Here is a 10,124-nt window from a genome sequence, read left to right on the forward strand (position 1 = left end):
GCTGAACGCGGAGGTGCCGTCCGTTCGGTACTAGATCGTGGGACTGATCGCGGGATTGTTCGCGGGGCGGATCGAGGGACGTGAGGACGTTCCACTACATCAACCGCGTTCTCTAACGCTTCTGCTGTGCGATCTACAAGGGTACGTAGATCACTCATCCCCTCTCGTAGATGGACATCACCATGATAGGTCTTCGTGCGCGTAGGAAAATTTTTGTTTCCCATGCGACGTTCCCCAACAGCGCCGTATCGTGATATGGATACGGTGGCAAGTGAGCAAGGATCGGGTCATCGCAACCTTAGTGGCGCGCTACATCAACGCCCAGGTGTAGTGGAAAATGAGCAAGGGTCTTCGCATTTGACTCGACGAGTGCGGAGGGTAAGGAAGTAGCCGAGCCTAGGAGGATCCGCTTAGGTAGCTGGAACATAGGGTCTCTGACAGGTAAGCTTCAGGAGATAGTTGATAAGGCGGTGAGGAGACGTGTTGATATCATTTGTGTCCAAGAGACCAAATGGAGGGGACAAAAGCGAAGGAGGTGGAGGGTACTGGCATCAAGCTGTGGTACACGGGGATGGCTGCAAACAGAAACGGAGTAGGCGTCGTGATCAACAAGAGCCTCAAGTGTGGAGTGGCAGACGTCAAGAGACGTGGGGACTAGATTATCCTCGTCAAGCTGGTAGTTGGGGACTTAGTTCTCAATGTTATCAACGAGTATGCCCCGCAAGTAGGCCACAATGAGAACACCAAGAGGGAGTTCTGGGAAGGCCTAGAGGACATGGTTATGAGTGTACCCGTTGGCGAGAGGCTCTTCATAGGAGGAGATCTCAATGGCCATGTGGGCACATCTAACACGGGTTTTGAAGGGGTGTATGGGGGCTTTGGCTATGGCATTAGGAATCAAGAAGGAGAAGATGTCTTAAGCTTTGTGCTAGCCTATGACATGATCGGAGCTAGCACCCTCTTTAAGAAGAGAGAAACACATCTAGTGACTTTTAGTAGTGGTCAACGCTCTAGCCAGATTGATTTCATCCTCTCGAGAAGAGAAGACAGACGTGCGTGCCTAGACTGTAAGGTGATACCGGGAGAGAGTGTTGTCCCTCGACATAAGCTTGTGGTTGCTGATTTCCGCTTTTGGATTCGTTTCCAGCGGGACAAGCGTGCCAAAGTCATTAGAATGAAGTTGTGGAAGCTCAAGGGAGAGGTAGCTCAGGCGTTCAAGGAGAGAGTCATTAAGGAGGGCCCTCCGGAGGAAGGAGGTGATGCAGATAACATGTAGATGAAGATGGCGACTTGCATTCGTAAAGTGGCCTTAGAGGAGTTTGGAGTGTCCAGGGGGATTTAAAGCAAAGATAAATATACCTGGAGGTGGAACGATGATTTCCATAAGGCAGTGAAGGAGAAGAAAGATTGTTTCAGACGTCTATACCTGGATAGGAGTGCGGACAACATAGAGAAGTACAAGATGGCAAAGAAGGCTGCAAAACGAGTTGTGAGTGAAGCAAGGGGTCGAGCGTATGAGGACCTCTACCAGCGGTTAGACAGAAAGGAAGGCGAAAGGGATATCTATAAGATGGCCAAGATCCCAAAGAGGAAGACATGGGCTGTTGAGCAAATCAAATGCATCAAGGACGGAGCAGATTGGATCTTGGTGAAGGACGAGAAGATTAAGCATAGATGGCGGGAGTACTTTGATAAGTTGTTCAATGGGAAGGGTGAGAGCTCTATCACTGAACTGGACGACTCCTTGGATGATACTAGCAGGTGTTTTGTGCGGCAAATCCAGGAGTCAAAGGTCAAGGAGGCTTTAAAAAGGATGAAAGGAGGCAAGGCAATGGGCCCTAATTGTATCCTCATTGAGGTGTGGAGAGGCCTAGGGGACAACAATAGTATGGCTAACCAAGCTTTTTAACCTCATTTTTCGGGGAAACAAGATGCCAGAAGAATGGAGACGGAGTATACTAGTACCAATCTTCAAGAACAAGAGGGATGTTCAGAGTTGTTCTAATTACCGTGGAATTAAGTTGATGAGCCATACAATGAAGATATGGGAGAGAGTCATTGAGAACCTCTTAAGAAGAATGACAAGCGTGACCAAAAATCAGTTTGGCTTCATGCCTAGGAGGTCGACCATGGAAACCATTTTTTTGGTACGACAACTTATGGAGAGTTACAGGGAGCAAAAGAAGGACATGCATATGGTGTTTATTGACTTGGAGAAGACCGATGACAAGATACCGCAAAATGTCATGTGGTGGGCCTTGAAGAAACACAAAGTCCTAGCAAAGTATATTACCCTCATCAAGGACATGTACGATAATGTTGTGACAAGTGTTCGAACAAGTGATGGCGATAGTGATGACTTCCCGATTAAAATAGGACGACACCACACATCAGCTTTCAGCCCTTATCTTTTTACCTTGGTGATGGATGAGGTAAGAAGGGATATACAAGGAGATATCCCATGGTGTATGCTCTTTGCGGATGATGTGGTGATAGTCAGACATGGGTCAACAGGAAGTTAGAGCTATGGAGACAAACCTTGGAATCGAAAGGTTTTAGACTTAGAAGAACTAAAACCGAGTACATGAGGTGCGGTTTCAGTACTACTAGGCACGAGGAGGAGGTTAGCCTTGATGGGTAGGTGGTGCCTCAGAAGGACACCTTTCGATATTTGGGGTCAATGCTTCAGAAGGATGGCGATATCGATGAAGATGTGAACCATCGAATTGAAGCCGGATGGATGAAGTGGCGCCAAGCTTTTGTCATTCTCTATGACAAGAGAATGCCACAAAAGCTATAAGGCAAGTTCTATAGGACGACGTCCTTGATAAATTGCATGTCATAGGTTCCTAATCATAGAGGTGAACCCATGCTTTAATGAAGGTGACGCCATTGAACTTAATTCCTAACTCCGTCCCTGTGTATGACGCTGAGTGTTGGCCGACTAAAAGGTGACATGTGCAGTTAGGTGTGGCGGAGATGCACATATTGAGATGGATGTGTGGGCACACAAGGAAAGACCGAGTCTGGAATGATGATATACGAGATAGAGCTGGGATAGAGCCGATTGAAGAGAAGCTTGTCCAACATCGTGTGAGATGGTTTGGACGTATTCAACGCAGATCTCGAGAAGCCCCAGTGCATAGTGGATGGCTAAAGTGTGTTGATAATGTCAAAAGAGGCCAGGGTAGACCGAACTTGACATGTAAGGAGTCCGTTAAGAGAGACTTGAAGGATTGGAGTGTCACCAAAGAACTAGCCATGGACAGGGGTGCGTGGAAGCTTGCTATCCATGTGCTAAAACCATGAGTTGGTCACGAGATCTTATGGGTTTCACCTCTAGCCTACCCCAACTTGTTTGAGATTAAAGGCTTTGTTGTTGTTGTTGTATTATACACGTAGGCAAATTGGGGCATGATGTCTATTGTTAGCATGTGTTTTGCTAGCCTTTCCTCTTGTAACCAGGACTCCCCTGGGATGGTCCCATGTACTGAACTTTATTAGCTTGCCTTTTCTCCAAGAAGAATGACATAAGTGATGCAAGTGGGATAAAAAAATGAGGGACCAAAAAAAGAAGAAATCAAAAAAATAAGAGAGAGATTTGATATATACCCAAAATGGATGTTTTTGGTGCACAAATCGTACAAAATGACCTTAGGCTTGATGACATCAAGAAAAGTATTAAATGTGAACAGCATGATATTTTTTGGAAAATGATAGATATGACCCAAATAACCAAAATATATGATGCAGGAAAATGGTTTACAATACAACCTTGGAGACCTATCACCAGAACAATACATGGCTTCCCCTTCTTGGGGACAAAGGACGGCTTTCTACCAGAATCAATTAACTTGCAGATCTCCTTACACACAACCTGCAAAACCAAAATCAGATATCAAAGTTCAGCTACAAGATCAGTCTTATAGTACATATCAGAAGGATTTAGTGACACAACCTGATGTATGCTGTGATGGCTGCCGCTTACTATGGGATCCATGGCTTTCTTGACTTTTAGTTGCAGCTCTGCGACCATCTCTGGGAGGAAATCTGCACTCACCAGTGCTTCTGATATCTCACATACGAACTCGTCCAACACTCTCCTATCAAGCAAGGAGGTGTTGCACATTCGTGCCAATGCGCGGGACAAGTGCATGCGCAACTGTTGGTGCACTGTCTTCGGGGGATTCTTATAAGTCGTCATGGATGATGCAACACATGAAGCCTGCAAGGCGCCACTCGCATGTGCACCTCCGCCAGCACGAGGAGGCCGAAATCACTAATTATCGAATGGTAAATGCTTTCACCCAGCCGCGTGGGCCGTGCGCCTCGCTGGCCAGGTGCATATAACATTTTTTATCAGATTTGCTGCAACTATGTGTGAATTTGATACAAACGTTTTTCATTTTGCTACAATCTGTCTATTCAAAAAGCTACATTCACGTTTGGTTGCAAGTTGAGTTTATGAATTTTTGCTACAACCGGCGTTTTGACTTTTGCTACAACCATGTTATTTTTTGCTACAACCAGCATCATTTTTTGCTAAAACCGTCCACTAAAAAAGTTGCATAAACTTTCACGTAGATATTTGCTACAATCGGCGTTTGACTTTTGCTACCACGCAACATCAACTTCGTTTTTTTGCTACGATCAAGCAGATATATATTTTTTTGCTACAATTTTTTTTGTTGCAACCGTTGACGAAAATTGCTGCATCGTGGACGAAATTTGTTGTATCAAGAAAAAAATGCTGCATGGAGATCTAACGACGCGGCCCGCCTACAGCTCGTAGATTGGGCGGCCGGCGCGCCGGCGCAGAGCATCACCCTTATCGAATACACCTTTCAAGATTACTTTTATCTTTACAGGTTGCGACAAGTGATACATTGCATGTGTGTCACTTGTCGCAACCTGGAAGTTTTCTTTTTTTTCGTAAATCCGTATTTTTTAAAACGTTTTATCTTCTAAACCGTGCGTCCAAATCTCGAACCATTTTTGTCGTTGGCTTTCTCGCGTCGAGATCTTCAAAACTAGATGCCATGTTGATAGATTTTGACGAACTTTTTTTTCCATGAAAAAACCGGAAGAAATAAACCGGACGAAAAAACCGTGCCTCATACGATAGAAGAAAATAGAAAACACGTTTTTTTCCCTTTCCAAGAGGCACGGGTCGTGCCTCTCGCGAAGGCAAAACCGTGCCTCTAGCGGAAGCAAAACCTTGCCTCTCGTGGAAAAAAAGAGAGCAGAAAACGCGGTTTTCCCCTTTTTGGGAGAGGCGTGCCTCTCGCGAAGGCAAAATCATGCCTTTCGCGGAAGCAAAACCTTGCCTCTCGTAGAAAAAAAACATAAAACGCGTTTTTTCCCTTTCGGGAGAGGCAAGGGCGTGCCTCTCGCGAAGGCAAAACCGTGCCTCTCGCAAAAAACCAGAAAACATGTTTTTTTTTTCTTTTTGAAAGGTACGGATGTGCCTCTCGCGAAGGCAAAACCGTGCTTTTCGCGAAAGCGAAACCGTGTCTCTCGCAAAAAAACCTGAAAACGCGTTGTTTTTCTTTCCGAGAGGCACGACCGTGCCTTTTGCGGAAGCAAAACCGTACCTCTCGCAAAAAACAAAAAAGATGTTTTTTTACGTAAAAAATAAATAGAAAACGCGTTTTTTCTGCAAAAAAATATTTTTGAAATTCTTTTTCCGTCCAAAAGTTACGAAAGACCGGTGAAAAACTGTAACACAAAAAAAAAGAAAAAAATCACTCAAAAAGAAAAAAACGCGTACGGATGAATATAAAACAAAATTCGAAGAAAATGCTGATAGCGCGACACGTGACGGCGGCTGGAAACACGGCAAGTGGCAGCGCGCAGGAGCGATCGCTGGAAGGCTTCTGAAGAGCGCTCGTTACCTAGTTGCTTTCGGCCTCATTTGGTTACTAGGGAATTTATCCACTAGTGAAACAGATCCACACGTGGAATTGGTTGAAACCATCATGTCACCAATCCCCCTCGTTACTCTGGTGGATTCGTTCCACGTGTGAAGGGTGATTCTTTTTAACCCCGTGGTTTGGAGTGGAACGTAGTGGATTGACCCGTGGATATTCCACGCATGGGCTGAACCAAACAAGTTTCTAGGCCTCATCCGGGAACAATTCTATGTCTCGATGATACACGTGGATTAAAATGAGACCCCGACTAATACAAGGGGGCTAGGCACAAACCAAACAAGGCCTTCGGAGGAGGCGATCCCGGTTGCACTCTTTATCAAGGATCACAGACCTGACATGGGCCCCTCCGACGATCCATCTGCATGCAATGAGCCCATCAGAGAAGTATAAATCACTTAGATCAAAGCAAAGACGTTAATAACTTAGTAGTCCTGAAGTTACTAGCATGAACCATCTCAAAACAAAAAAAGTTACTAGCATGAACTTACTTATCTACAACTGCGGTGCTACTGGGCGACTAAGTGAAGTAACAAAAGCATTTAGTTATTCATGAAAGACATCAAAGCCAGACTTATTATTATTAATCTGCATTTATAGTACTAAAGGCAAAATCATTAGACCACAGCTAAGGTTGGTTGTAATGGGTAGTATCATGCATATGATACTAGTGTATGATACCACAACCGCAATGCATAATATCATGTGTTAGTATCTTAGGGTGGTTCATTTATTACCATGCAAGACAAATAGCAGATAACATTTAATATGATACGGTATCATGATATGATACTCAACCCTCTCTTTCTTCATTTAATTCTATATCACCTCATCGAAATTGCCTAGTTGACATGCATAATACTATCTATGATACTCCCATTACGGGAAGCCTAACCAAGTAACATAATTGGCAGGGAAATCGTTCTTTTGGCACCCTCAAGCCAGAACTGCAGTAGCATTTACTATAATTTTTCAAGCTATGGTAAAATCGACTCAATTAACCTTGACAGGACAAAGCTATCAGGTAGCATTCGAAGGAAAAACATTGTTCCAGCATCTTCAAGCCAAAATAACAGTAGTACCTACTAGATATGTACAGTGTCCGATAAAATAAGCTATATTAGATAAAAATTAACTAGACTTAATAACAAGAAAAACTACAATCACATTGATACATACCGTGACAACGCAGTTGCATTATCCCTTCCTCCTCTTGTAATTTCTTCCTTATATGGGAATCTTGCTTTGATGATCAATATGCATGAGTAATAGCGTCTTCATTTCATGTGCATCATGGCATCATGCATAGCATCAATTCTTGTTCTTGTTCTTGTTTTCTATTGCTTGTGGCACCTTGGGATGAGGTGTGAAGTGCATCGTGTGAGGTGCCTTGGTGTTTGCTATGTGATTGGATGCAACAAGATCAAGCTCTTAAAACCTCTTGTTGCACCATGGTTTTAAAACTCTTTCCTTTCCATTTATTGAGGCAGATTTTAAAGTTGTTGTTTGGCCCATTTTAAAAGTTCCTCCTTTTCTAAAATACTTATTGTAAATTTTGGAGGCAACCCCTCTGGTTTTATTTTTATTTTCCTTTTTATTTTATTTAAAAACAGAGTCTTATTTAAATCAAAGGCATTTAAATTTTACTCTTGGAAAATGCCCAATTTATTTTTATAAATTGGAGCATGATTTTAGAAGTCCAAAAGTATTTTTTGTTTTAGTTAAATTGTTTTTCGTTTGCCTCTGGTATTTTTTTTCAATCTAGCTTCAAGTTTTATTTGCGAAGGGAATTTAATTTAAGAGAGAGAGAGAGAGAGAGAGGCGGCCCAGGTTTTGTTAAGATCTGGCCAAGAGCCCAACCAGGACACCCCCTTCCTCCTCCTGGCGTCACCTCCTGTACGAACCACCAAACCACCACCGATCTTGCTTTTGCTCGATCAGACGGCTCCAAGCCCGTGGTTTGAGGCTATGTAGCCGCCTCAGTGCCTCCTCCTAACCCTAGCACCTCATTCTCCCCTCCTCTCCCCTCCTAGTGCCGCCGGGCAAGTCCTCGAGCTCCACCGCGCCATGGAAGGCTCCGACAAGAGTTCGAGATCGTGGTGATCCGGCGTCCTCGACCCCCTACAGCACCAGGAGCACGCAACCTTCCGTGGGGTTCCATTCCCACGCATATCGGACCCCGAGGCTTCTTCGTCGACGTCCCCAACGTCCTCTAGGGCGGCTACTCCAGTGAACCTCTTCTACAACACCTCGTTGTCGCTTCCTCCTCCTCGTCGCGTGGATCCACTTCTCTCCGCCTCTTGATGAGCGTGCAACCCACATTCTCCTCCCTTCACCTCTCTACTAGCCCCGTGTCACGCATTAGCCGCAGCACGTCGGAGTTGCACTGACGTGCGTAGCCACAACAGCCGCCGCTTGCGCATGCATGTCGTGCATGCATGGCCTTGAAGTCCGCCTCTGCATCGTGGCCCCGTAGCTCGTGGAGCATAGTGCCGTAGAGCCCAGCGTGGCCGTGTGCAAGTGTGAACCGACGAACCCGTCGTCGGCACCTCCTTGTTTGCTTCAGTTAGGGTGGATCCCCTCTCAGAGCAGGTCCCCCTCCTAGCCCGACCGGGTTGAGCGCCACGCGACAACCAAGAGGTCACGGGTTCGATACCCAGCGCCCCGCGCGACGACCAAGATATCACGGGTTCGTTACCCAGCGCACCCCCTTTCATTCTGTGTTTTGTGTTCCCGTGGTTTGTTAGGAGAGTAGATCCTTGTGCATTTGTGCCTCTGTTCTATATTTGTGCCTTTGTTCTATCAGGCGCACCGTAGCAGCGCAGTGGCAGCAGAGCGCACCGCAGCGCAGCAGGTCCACGGCTCGAGCCGTGACCTCTCCCCTTTTTATTTTCATAGGTTTTCCCTGTGTTGCGTTTGACACTATAGCTAGTATAGGTAGTTTCGCTCCTCTCTTAGTTCAGCTAATAGAGTGTAGCCTAGTGGTATTGTGTGTTGTGTGTGTGGGTTCGAGTCCCACCTCTCCCACAGTAGAGTGTCACCTGACAGGTGGGCCAATGGGCCCACATGTCATACTAGGGGGCTCAGGCGCACCGTAGCAGCGCAGTGGCAGCAGAGCGCACCGCAGCGTAGCAGGTCCACGGCTCGAGCCCTGACCTCTCCCGTTTTTATTTTCATAGGTTTTCCCTATGTTGCGTTTGGCACTATAGCTAGTATAGTAGTTTCGCTCCTCTCTTAGTTCAGCTAACAGAGTGTAGCCTAGTTGTATTGTGTGTTGTGTGTGTGGGTTTGAGTCCCACCTCTCCCATGTATTTTATGCCTGCTTTTGTTACTGTGTAGTAGAGTGTCACCTGATAGGTGGGCCAATGGGCCCACATGTCATACTAGGGGGCTCTGGTGCCATGATCAGTGGGACCCCCCTCTCGAATGAATTAGGTGTGTGTTTTATTGTTTGTGATGCATTTTCCAAATATGGAATATTCCAAAAGTCGATTTGCCTAATCTGGTTTATACCAAATCTGGCAGCTGCAAGAACAACCCCTGTTCTTGACATAAGTATTTTACGATCCTATGTAGAATTTATTTGTTGTTTTTTGGTGTTTTTATGCATACAAGTATAGGAGTATGATATATGGATTTGGGGTAGAAAAGCCCCAGGAATCCAATGGTAGCACTGGATTCCAGATTTGAGCAGTTGTGCAAAAGTTCCATTTTGTTATGAGGTGGCAATTTTTCATTTGAGTAGGATTGTTTCTATGCATATTTTGAAGGTTGTGCATACATAAATCATATTGATTGTTGCCTTATACTTTGCTGGTGTTATTTGCTGTTATTTCTTTGGGTAGCATCGGGTACGGGAAACGAGTTTGAGGAGTCCGGTGAGTTCGTGCAGAAAGATCATGAATAGTTCCACTCTAAAGATTTCACACGCAAGATGATCGTGACCTTGACGTCGTTTCTAGCTTTGATATGCATAGTTGATTCGTTTCATCGTTATTTTCCGCTGCCTACCACATGATATATAGGCCATCAAACATTGCCATGAAACCTCAAATACCTCCTCTCCTAGCAAATGTTGGTTGGCTAAGATAGGCTTGTTCAACCATTTCTTATTAGCATTGCTAGTTGCAGGTGCCAGCTGGTCCATGTGATAACATGGGAAATTTGATTATCATCTTATTTAAATTCTATTTA

General features: G+C 45.1%; 1 pseudogene; it reads left to right on the forward strand.

The window, feature by feature from the left end:
* The first annotated feature begins 222 nt into the window (after positions 1 to 222).
* On the forward strand, positions 223 to 2,559 carry LOC123396476 (annotated as a pseudogene).
* The last annotated feature ends 7,565 nt before the right edge of the window (positions 2,560 to 10,124 follow it).

This window comes from Hordeum vulgare, chromosome 1H (assembly GCF_904849725.1).
Source record: "Hordeum vulgare subsp. vulgare chromosome 1H, MorexV3_pseudomolecules_assembly, whole genome shotgun sequence".
Taxonomy (NCBI): Eukaryota; Viridiplantae; Streptophyta; class Magnoliopsida; order Poales; family Poaceae; genus Hordeum; species Hordeum vulgare.